The sequence below is a fragment of the Triturus cristatus genome, chromosome 8 (assembly GCF_964204655.1).
Source record: "Triturus cristatus chromosome 8, aTriCri1.1, whole genome shotgun sequence".
Taxonomy (NCBI): domain Eukaryota; kingdom Metazoa; phylum Chordata; class Amphibia; order Caudata; family Salamandridae; genus Triturus; species Triturus cristatus.
The window spans coordinates 1,278,736,972-1,278,749,639 of NC_140591.1; the positions used below are offsets into that span (position 1 = coordinate 1,278,736,972).

Sequence of the window (12,668 nt, forward strand, 5' to 3'; positions counted from 1 at the left end):
TCGGCCCTTAGCAGCGTCATTTCGATGGTGATTGTGTCCATTCTTTGTTCCAACGATGTGCGTACACCCGCTATGGCAGCCATAATATCTTTGATGGTAGGTTCTTCCTTGGCTGAGCTCATCACCTTCTCCACTTCTCCTTTATTTGTGGCGTCCAAGTCTCCCCCTTTAGGGAGGTATATTTATCTAGTTTGGTTTGTAGCGTGTTTTTCTGTCCCTTGGCTCCCGACATTTCGATATACTGGGGAAGGAACCCCCACGGGAGTCACCCGCTGCCTGTTCATGGGATATATATCTCTCGCCGGCCTGTCGGAGCTTACCCGGGAGGCCCTGAAGACCAACAATCTTGGGGCTACTTTCGGGATGTCGTCCTCCACCACCCGGTGCTCATCTGGTGTGCCGCTCGCACTCGATTCCTTATATCCGCAGGATGGCCGCTCTTTGGCCTCCGGTCACTTCCCAGGGTCCTGGCACCTGGAATGGTGCACACTGTAGTATGGAGCGGGTATATTAATGAGTTTCTCAAACCCACCGCCGGCTAGAGCTGCACAATGCCTGAACGATACCTTTGTGTGCTGTCTAGTTGCTGGCCGATATGGGGGAGAGGGGGCCCCTGCTAGCACACAGCAGGCATTTTTTGAAGCAATCCTCATGGGGCCCCACCCCCCACAGTCTGCGGTGTTGGTTGTCTGGTATTGGAGCTGTTGCTACTATTTCTGTGGCTTGGGCATCTCACACGGCCCAATAAAGAGAGCAGTATCCAGGCCCCCCCGGGCCAGGCGCCACTGTACTTATGTGGCTCCAAGTTCTGCCTCCCTGCCAGTCTCGAGCACACAGCCTGTGCGAAGCCTCCGTAGAACGCGGGCGAGCCGCCATGTAAACAACACCTTCACCGACCAAGGCCAGGTTGGAAGCTCCCGCACATGTCTTCCGCTGCCCCAGCTTACTGGGGAGAGGTCAGCTCCCAACCAGATGCACCGCCTGGGTCATGCATTGCTGCCGCTGGTTTCAGCCCGTGGGGAACCGCAGTGTGACCCAAATGCCGCTGCCACCCTTGGAGGTCACCCCGGGCCTCCCAGAACCCGAGTCCGTGGCTGCCCAGGCCTCGATAGTGCTTGGCTCCCACACTCGGCTCTCCTCAATGCTGGCGATTTTCCGGCTGTCACGCGACAGCGAGTGACTTGCTGACCATCCAATGCATTAACTGGGTATTTTATGGATATATTAGCGGATCTTTGGGCCGGCTGTGGCCTCGGAAGGTGGGAGCTACACTCGAGTGTGGCCATCGCGCTCGGCGTCCAAGCCACACCCATGGATGTGTTCATGTATTTTTTTTTTGGTAGATGCAGATAAACTATAATCAAATTTAAGGTTGTTTGTGGTCGTTCTGAGTGAGAGACCAAGCACGGTGAACTATATGTTGGACTACATGGGTGAAAAAGAGACAAATGTAACCCAATCAGAGGAATACAGAAATGTTCCTCAGCAAAGCGAAGTAGACCTTCCTCCCAATTATTCTCTTTAATTCGTTTATTTATTTTTGCAGTTTTCCATGTCGAAGGGCATTAGAGCTCTTTATGGGAAATTAAAGTAAGTGATGATTTAACAATAAAACAATAGAAAAGGTAAGTAACAGATCAACTAGGATGAAGCAATGGAGGTTTGATGGCAGAGTTTAGGGAAACCATTAGCCAAAGAGTTTTTATAAGATGAGGGGTTTAATTTCTTCTTGGAAGGTAGCCAGGCATGTGGTCATGAATAGAGTTCAAGCAACAGAGTTCCAGATCCTACTGCCGGAGAAGGACTGCTTCATACATCCTTCAGACTTGTATTGTGGGGCTTGAGTAGGAGAGGTTTTCAGTTTTTTTGTCGGGTGGGTGGAGGTGAAATCATGAAGGGCCCTGTAAGCTGTGCAGGCAGTTTTAAATTGTGTTCTGGCTTTGATGGGTCACCATTAAAGACTTAGGAAAAACAGGAGAGATGTAGTAAAAATAATCGTATTATGGCACAGAGTGTGTAACAGCTCTAGGATTTGATGGGGAGGGCGGGTGAACTTTAGATTTCATGGCTAGCAATGATCTATTAATGGGGTGGTCATCGGGGATGTAGCCTTATGGCTAGAGCGGTCGACCTCGAAGCTTGGGAACTGGCTTTGAGTCTCGGCAACCACGCTCAACATCCTGTGATTCAGGGCAAATTACTCAATCTCTGCATGCCTAACAAAAAAAAAATTAATGTGTCCTCATGTAACAAAACTGGTGCTCATGTAAAATGTTGAGATACCTGATGTCTCGGGTCTAGTTCGCGCTACATAAAACTCTTAAAAAAAAAAATAATAATAATCGGTGGCACCTTTTTGTGACTTATCACAGAGCATAGGCTGTTTAACCCCTTCGATGCTGCGCAGATTCCGCCGCTGTGCTGACGGAATCTTGCGCGGGTGTGGTCATGACGGAATGGTTCCGTCATGAGCACAGCTCAACCGTGGGTCATGACAGAACCATTCCGTCATGAGCACCGAAGGGGTTAATTTGGACAGGTTACACTTTACAAACGTCTAGCGCCTATTCTTAGCAAATGCTAACCATTATATTCATTGTCACCACAAAAATGGTCACAAAGTATTTGTGAGTAAGTTAGCAAATTGCAAGGGACATGGGACACCCATTTGCCTCCTATTTTACGTTGTGATTGGCAGAGGCCCTAATGTAAGATTTCTGATACATAATTGTAATTATATTGCAAACCACTTCTGTTTGTTATAATTTAAGCCTTTGTATTTGTAAAGTCACAGGGACTTTGTAAATAGAAGGGGGCCTATTCCGGCAGTCCGTTGCGCAGCTGGTGCTTCACTTTTTATCAAATAAAAAGAGACACACAGGCGGCGCAAGGGGCTTGTAAATAAGACCAAGGTGCCAATTACGATCCTGGAAAAAAACGGGTACGAACCGTCGGTCGGAGCGTTTTCTCCGTCCGACTCATACCCGGTTGTAAAACTTTACAAACATGGAAGTACGATTCGCACGGAAACACCATTTCCGTACGAATCGTAAAAAACACAGACCGACGAAAATATACATACGAATGTGATCCGGGAATGCTCCGACGTGACGTCGGGATGCTTTCAGGCAGCGTTTCACGACCCAGGAAGTACGATTCGAACCGACAGCAGTCCGGACGGCAATATTTTCACGGCACCCAAAAAGTGCCGGAAAAGCGAAGTTCGCCGTGAAACAACCAGATTAGGGGGCCCGGTACGTGCCGTACCCCCCCCCAGCCCCCGTGAGTACGCGCCGAACCCCCCCGTGTATGTACACCCATGTACGTACGAGTCGAACCCCCACCCGTGTATGTACACCCGTGTACGTACAAGTCGAACCCCCGTGTATGTACACCCGTGTACGTACGAGTCGAACCCCCACCGTGTATGTACACCCATGTACGTACGAGTCGAACCCCCACCCGTGTATGTACACCCACGTACGAGTCGAACCCCCCGTGTATGTACGGTGCGTACCCCCAGCGCGTAGGGGGTTTGCACCATACATACACGGGTGGGGGTTCGACTTGTACGTACACGGGTGTACATACACGGGGGGTTTGACTCGTACACGGGTTTACATACACGGGTGGGGGTTCGACTCGTACGTACACGGGTGTACATACACGGGGGGTTCGACTTGTACGTACACGGGTGTACATACACGGGGGTTCGGCTCGTAAACGGGTGTACACACACGGGGGGTTCGGCGCGTACTCACGGGGGCTGGGGGGGGTTCGGCGCGTATGCGGGCACATGTCTCCATGATTGCTATGGGAGTTCGGTCCGTACGGTGCATTTTCCATACGGTTGTGACATCGGACGCACGGGATGGATCGTACTTGCGCGCTCGGACTTCACTTTTCACATTTGTACGTAAAATCGTCCGGGGATGTGTCGGACACTTTTTCCGACCCGAGGACGTGTGGGGAAATTTTCCGAATGCGATTCGTATGGACTTTTTCCCATCCGAATCGTACTTGGCAGTTTGTACGCTACTTGTACGATTCGTACGGTAAAAAGACCGGATACGAGTCGTACGGGGAATTTTTTTCCAGGATCGTAATTGCCACCCAAATGTCTTTTGAGAATCAAGCCGATGACTTTTGCACTGTAAATTATTTTTCCCCTTCTGCTGGGAATTGTTTATTTGCACACAAGGTACATTTCTAGACTTTTTCAGTATAGGACAACCAAAGTTAACATGCAGAATCAGACAGAATTGTCATCAGTGAGAAAAACATCAGAGGGGCAACATTAATTACAATGACTCCTCTCATAGCATTGTCACCAACATTAGGATGTCCTCAAGGATTTCCCCAAGTAGAGCGACTGCAGCAGCTCCACGATTGGTAACACCTCTTTCTCCCACAAACTAAATTAGGTAGGAAACTTAGTGGAAAGCTTCCAGGACATATGCAATTTTTTGGCATATGTCCCATAACTTCCGCCCTCTAAGGGTGACCCTAAATATGCTGCAATGTCATGAGTAGTTGGAAATGGTTCAGTGACTAAATATCGAGGGACATAATATAGAATGCCCAAAATATCGACGCCAAAATATAGAAGGACAGAATATCGACTCCCTATCTACCAACAGGTAAGTACTAAAATATCGATTCCAAAAAATAGAATGTTAAAATATAGTTAGCTAAAATATCGAATTTTTTAAATGTATTAAAAATAATATAAAAGTAATTAAATATTAAAAACAATTAAATAAAACATACATAATATAATATAAAAAAGATTAAAATGTAAACATAATAAAAGTAATGTAAAAAAAAGTAGAGCTTTTGTTGGATAGTGAGAGCGTAAAAATTACTATTCCCACTCCAGTGAGTGCAACAGTAGGGAAAACGTTGGATAGCGTAGGGGTAAAAATTACTATTCCCACTCCAGAGAGTGCAACAGTAGGTAAAGCGTTGGATAGCGGGAGGGTAAAAATTACTATTCCCACTCCAGAGAGTGCAACAGTAGGGAAAGCGTTGGATAGCGGGAATGGAAAAATTACTATTCCCACTCCAGTGAGTGCAACAGTAGGGAAAGCGTTAGATAGCGCAGGGGTAAAAATTACTATTCCCACTCCAGTGAGTGCAACACTAAGGAAAACGTTGGATAGCGTAGGGGTAAACATTGCTATTGCCACTCCAAAGAGTGCAACAGTAGGGAAAGCATTGGATAGCGGGAGAGTTAAATTACTATTCCCACACCAGAGAGTGCAACAGTAGGGAAATCGTTGGATAGCGGGAAGGGAAAAATTACTATTCCCACTCCATTGACTCCAACAGTAGGGAAAGCATTGGATAGCGTAGGGGTAAAAAATACTATTCACACTCCAGAGAGTGCAACAGTACAGAAAGCATTGGATAGCAGGAAGTGAAAAATTACTATTTCCACTCTAAGGAGTGCAACAGTAGGGAAAGCGTTGGATAGCGTAGGGGTAAAAATTACTATTCCCACTCCAGTGAGTGCAACAGTAGGGAAAACGTTGGATAGCGTAGGGGTAAAAATTACTATTCCCACTCCAAAGAGTGCAACAGTAGGGAAAGCGTTGGATAGCGGGAGGATAACATTTTGGTGCCGATTACGATCCGGTAAAAACCGGGTACGAACCGTCGGTCGGAGCGTTTTCCCCGTCCGACTCGTACCCGGTCGTAAAACTTTACAAACATGGAATTCCGATTCGCACGGAAACACCATTTCCGTACGAATCGTAAAAAACACCGACCGACGAAAATATACATACGAATGTGATCCGGGAATGCTGCGACGTGACGTCGGGACGCTTTCAGGCAGCGTTTCACGACCCAGGAATTACGATTCGAACCGACAGCAGTCCGGACGGCAATATTTTCACGGCACCCAAAAAGTGCCGCAAAAGCGAAGTACGGCGCGAATCGACCAGAGTAGGTGGCCCGGTATGCACCGTACCCCCCCCCCCAGCCCCCGTAGGTACGCGCCGACCCCCCCCAGCCCCCGTAGGTACGCGCCGAACCCCCCCCAGCCCCCGTAGGTACGCGCCGAACCCCCCCCCAGCCCCCGTAGGTACGCGCCGACCCCCCCCAGCCCCCGTAGGTACGCGCCGAACCCCCCAGTATGTACACCCGTGTACGTGTCGAACCCCCCGTGTACGTTCGAGTCGAACCCCCCGTGTACGTTCGAGTCGTACCCCCACCCGTGTATGTACGGTGCGTACCCCCAGCGCTACGTGCTGGGGGTACGCACCGTACATACACGGGTGGGGGTACGACTCGAACGTACACGGGGGGGGTTCGACTCGAACGTACACGGGGGGGTACGCACCGTACATACACGGGTGGGGGTACGACTCGAACGTACATGGGGGGGTTCGACTCGAACGTACACGGGGGGTACGCACCGTACATACACGGGTGGGGGTACGACTCGAACGTACATGGGGGGTTCGACTCAAACGTACATGGGGGGTACGCACCGTACATACACGGGTGGGGGTACGACTCGAACGTACACGGGGGGGTTCGACTCGAACGTACACGGGGGGTACGCACCGTACATACACGGGTGGGGGTACGACTCGAACGTACATGGGGGGGTTCGACTCGAACGTACACGGGGGGGTACGCACCGTACATACACGGGTGGGGGTACGACTCGAACGTACATGGGGGGGTTCGACTCAAACGTACACGGGGGGTACGCACCGTACATACACGGGTGGGGGTACGACTCGAACGTACACGGGGGGGGTTCGACTCGAACGTACACGGGGGGTACGCACCGTACATACACGGGTGGGGGTTCGACTCGAACGTACACGGGGGGGTTCGACACGTACACAGGTGTACATACTGGGGGGTTCGGCGCGTACCTACGGGGGCTGGGGGGGGGGGGTCGGCGCGTACCTACGGGGGCTGGGGGCGCGTATGCGGGCACGTCTCCATGGTTGCTATGGGAGTTCGGTGCGGACGGTGATTTTTCCATCCGGTTGTAACCTCGGACGCACGGGATGGATCGTGATTCCTCGGTCGGACTTCACCTTTCACGTTTGTACGGTAAATCGTCCGAGGACGTGTCGGACACATTTTCCGACCCAAGGACGTGTGGGGAATGATTCCCAATGCGGTTCGTATGGACTTTTTACCATGCGAATCGTGATTGCCAGTTCGTACGGCACTTGTACGATTCGTACGGTAAAAAGACCGGATACGAGTCGCACGGGGATATTTTTTACCGGATCGTGATCGGCACCTTACTATTCCCACTCCAGAGAGTGCAACAGTAGGGAAAGCGTTGGATAGCGGGAAGGGAAAAATTACTATTCCCACTCCAGTGAGTGCAACAGTAGGGAAAGCGTTGGATAGCGTAGGGGTACAAATTACTATTCCCACTCCAGTTAATGCAACAGTAGGGAAATGCTGGATGGTGCAGGGGTAAAAATTACTATTCCCCCTCCAAAGAGTGTAACAGTAGGGAAAGCGTTGGATAGCAGGAGGGTAAAAATTACTATTCCCACTCCAGTGAGTGCAACAGTAGGGAAAGAGTTGGATAGCGGGAGGGTAAAAAATACTATTCCCACTCCTGAGAGTGCAAAAGTAGGGAAAGTAATGATTTAATTTTAAACTAAGATTACAATAATTATCAATACCAATAAAAAGTTAATAAAAAATAATTACCAATTAATAACAATTAATTACCATTGAAAAAATTAATTAGCAATTAATAAAAATTAATTACCAATTAATACCAATTAATTACCAATTAATAATTAATTATCAATTATCAATATACATAAATAAATAAAAATATATTTACTTTATTACAATTAATTTACTTCCCACCCAATTTCCCTATAAACCCACAATCCACTCCCAATAATAAAAAATACAATTAACATTATTATCAATTAATCAATTAATAAAAATAATTTTGCAATTAATAAAAATTAATTAGCAATTCATAAAAATTATTTACCCATTAATACAAATGAATTACCAATTAATAATTAATTATCAATTAATTATCAATACACATATATAAAAAAATTATTATTTACTTTATTACAATTAAATTACCTCCCACCCAATTCCCCTACAAACCCACAACCCGCTCCTAATAATAAAAAATACAATTAACATAATTATCAAATAATCGATTAATATAAATTAATTACCAATTAATAAAAAATAATTACCAATTAATATTTAATTATCAATCAATTAATTATCAAAACATATAAATATAATTAATATTTAATTAACCATATTTAAATTACCTCCCACCCTATTCCCCTATAAACCCACAACCCGCTACGGAATTAAATTACGCAAAAATTAAATTACATAACATTCATTAGTTTAAATAAATTAAACATATATTACAAAAATAATACATAATTTTAACACATATACTACCATACATAACACTAAAAAAAGTCGATATTATAGATATCTATATTTTCAAATTCGATATTATGGTAATCTGTATTTTAAAATTTGATATTATGGAATTCTATATTTTTAAATTCTATATTATGGAAATCGATATTTCGTACCCCAATTTCGATATTCTGACCTATCTATATTTTGATAATTCGATATTCTGTCCACTCTATATTTTGAATTTGATATTCTGGGCAGTCGATATTTCTGAATCGATATTTAGGGTGTTCACCGTTGGAAATATGGTAGCAGAATATAATTGTATGAATATTATCTTACCCACCAGGTACCTCCAGTAAGTGCCACAGAGCTGCATTGCAGAGAGGTGGTCCGAGGCCACACCCCTTTTTACACCTCTCTGCAACGCAGCTCTGTGGCGCTTACTGGAGGTACCTGGTGGGCTAGTTGCCCCCCAGGGACCCTCAGGATTCAAGGGGACTTAATCCCCCAAGTAACAACGCGCCATCACCTTATCTAAAATATCATGATTTTATACGTCTGTTGATGGAGCAAAATGCTCAGTGCATAAAAAAGTGCATACCTACCAAAGAATAAATAAATAAATAGGTATATATAAATTTTTAAAGCAGATGGAAAGGACGCCTGAAATTACAAAAAATCAATCATTATACTATTAAGTGCTAATGCAGTATTAATTCATAAAGCCAGGGTGACACTTCATATGGTATTAGTATACTGTAGGATCTGAATGTGCAAATATAAGCATAATATGTGCAAAACTTATGTGTAATAAATATGTGCAAAAAGTGCTCAGAAATGAAGTCACAGGAAATTCATTAGATTTCACCACTGTACACTAAAACTATTGTAATAAACACTTAAATCCATACATGACCAACAATAACCGGAACCCCATACCTCACAGACACCGAATAAAAACCAGTAAAACCAAGAAACTAGTAAAACCAGTAAAAATCTGATATAAAGCAAGGCCAAAATTCCAATAAAAGTCAATCATACATAAAAAAAGCATTTATCAAAATTCATGGAACAAGAATAGCAGCTTTAAGACAAAACCCAATTTATGATATAAAAAGTTTTACAAATCTTCTCCAGTGTTTAAGCCATTTGGCATCTTCGTGTCTAATTGTAAAATGTAGTGGCTCTCCAGTTGTCGCAGCTTCTACTCTCTATTGCCCCTTCTTATCGATCTGGGCACTGCATCAATTACAAAATAAGTCAGATCGTTTAAGTTATTATGATGCACTAGTTTGAAATGACGTGCAACTGGATAAGTGGAGTCCGAATTAACAATAGCACGTAAGTGCTGTAAAATACGATTAAAAACCTGGAGCTTGGTACTGCCTATGTACTTTAAGTGACCCGTGCAATCCAATACATAAATTTCGTGGTCGGTCTTACAGGTGAATAACCCTTGGATTTTACACGGGGTAGGGGAGAAAGCATCTAAAAATTCCTGTTTGTTAGTTCCAAATTTACAGGCCCTACAGGAACTGCACTTTTAGAAACCCGTTCTATTTGATAGCCAATGTCTAGTATGTCACATACTTCTGGACTAGTTTTAAGTAGGGCATCCCTCATAGAAGGTGCCCTTCTAAAAGTAATAGCTGGCAAGGCATCCAATTTGGGGGCAAGTGTAATGTCAGATTTCAAAATCAGCCAGTTCTTATTTAGGATTTTTCTGACTTATTTTTCTTGACAACTTAAATGTGGTAATAAGCCTGACCACTGAGTTCTCGGTTTTATAATCGCTTATTTCAGTTGATGCTTTACTTCCTTATTTATTGGGTACAGTTAATTCTCTATCTTTATTGTGTACTTTAAATAGAGCTGACTGTAAATCATTCATTTTATAGCCCTGTGCCAAAAACCTATGCACAGAGTCAGTCAAACAATCAGTTAGGTCGTCCTCATTGCTACAAATCCTCTTTATCCTTAAGAACTCACCGTAGGGGATGCTCTTAACAAGGTGTCTAGGGTGAGTGCTACTGGCATGTAGCATCACATTTCCGGCAGTAGCCTTTCTATGACGTTTAGTGTGTATTGTGTTATTGCTAACATATAACTCAAAATCCAGGAATTCCATCTTCTCATTACTAACAGTAGCTGTGAATTCCAAATTCAAATTGTTCTTATTGATTTCATCAACAAAGCTTTGTGCGGATTCTTTAGATCCCTGCCAAATCACACACACATCGTCTATGAAACACCACCACCTGACAATGTTTTTCGTAAAAGTGTCTCTATAGGTGTTGCCGAGGACATGTCTCTCCCACCAACCAATGTGCAAGCACGCGTAGCTGGGGGAAAAATATGCCCCCATAGCCACCCCCCGAAGTTGTTGGTGTACCTCCTTATTGAACAAAAAGAAGTCATTAGTCAAACATATTTCAATCATTTTTAACAACATTTTGTTGTGTTGGTTAAATCTCACATCCCGTCTAGAAAGGAACCATTGTATGGCATTTAACCCGTCATCATGATTGATGCTACTATATAAGGAACAAATGTCCATAATTATGAAACAATATTCAGTACTCCAAGTGACTTCTCTCAATTTGCTTAAAAAATGACCAGTATCTTTAATGTAAGAGGGAAGGGATTCCACATGTTCTCGGAGAAAAAAGTCCACGTACTTTGACATGGATTCTAATAACCCTCGCTGTGCAGAAATTATCGGTCGACCAGGCACAGGACTAATTTGTTTATGCACTTTCGGAATAAAATACAATGTCGGGGTAATAGGATGGTCAGTTTAAAAAAAATTGTGTTCGTCTTTATTAATCAGGCCTTCCCTCTTCCATTGTGCCAACTCCTTAAACACTTGATCCTTTACCAATTTTAGTTCATTGAATGATGCTTTCCTGTAACATAAAGGGTCACTCAAGTGTTTGGTGGCCTCCTTCAGATAGGCATCATGGGGCCATAACACAATGTTGCCCCCTTTGTCGGCTTTATTCACTATTACATTGTCATTGTCATTAATCTTTCGCATAAGCTTAGAATATTGTTGTTCTGAATAAATTCGATGTATGTTCTTATACATAACTGTTCTATTTAGCACCTTCAGAATCTTCAATGACACAATCGCTAAAAATGTCTATGGCATCTCTCGGCATCATTGGGATAAAAGTCGATAGCGGGCGAAACGGGCTTGCTGCTGGACTCGCACTAGCAATTCCCATTTGATGAAGCTCTTCCTGAGTACTTGTAGCGTTCACATCAGTATGCCCTGCCAGTGTGTACATGGTTTTTAACATAGAAACACCCAACGCCTGTAGTTGCATTCTTGGTTGGTTCTCGGCAATGATCAAATTGGCCATGCCGCTTGCCTTGTTTAGTTTGTGATATTTGATCAATTTCAGTTTCCGTATAAACTTGAATACGTCAATTCGTGTTTGCACATATTTAAAACCATTTTTTGGGCAAAATGAATGTCCCAAAGCCAAAAGTTGGATTTCTGCGGTATTAAGGTCCATATTTGTCAAATTGATGACTGTATTAGTAGTAGTGTCGATACTAGAATTTACTGATCTGGGTGGAACTTCCCTCTCCCTTTCCTTCCTCTCCTGTTGCCTCCTCCTCTTGCGCCTCTGTTTGCGGCGCTCATTTCACCTGCAGCTTTTGATTTCTGAGGTATTCGCGGCCTCAGTGTGTGTCTTCTATGATAAACCCCAATTCTTCTGATGGAGTAAAGCTTGTCAGGGGTTGTAGCTGCTCTGATGTTGAACAGTCTTCATCTGAATCAACGCTGCTGATCACTGAACTAAGGTCTTTGTCAGATGTTACAATAGCTTCATGATTTTGTGCACGGACAGGAGGTGTTTTGGTCACGAGAGCTTGCCTTTTAACTGATTCAAACTTCTTTGAAAAGGTAAAGATTCTTCCAGCCTCATAGTCTTTTTTGTCTCGTGCAAATTTGAATACTTTATGCTCTTTTATGATACCTTCATGTTTATCAAGGCGTTTTTTGATGTCTTCTCTTCCTTTGCTAACTGCCTCTTGTTGCTCTAAGGCATCCAGTTCGTGATAGAGTATATCAATCTGCTTGACAGTCTCTGCCCTATCAATTTCGGCATATTTTATTAAAATGCAGACCATGTTCATGGAGGCATTGAGGTTGTTAGTAGCCCATTCTGTCAACATATATATATATATATATATATATATATATATATATATATATATATATATATATATATATATATATATATATGAAAAAA

General features: G+C 43.9%; 1 protein-coding gene across 1 annotated transcript in view; it reads right to left on the bottom strand.

Annotated features, from left to right (window-relative positions):
* TMPRSS7 (transmembrane serine protease 7) overlaps positions 1–12,668 on the bottom strand; it is a 559,080-nt gene that overhangs the window by 451,187 nt on the left and 95,225 nt on the right. The window lies entirely within an intron of this gene.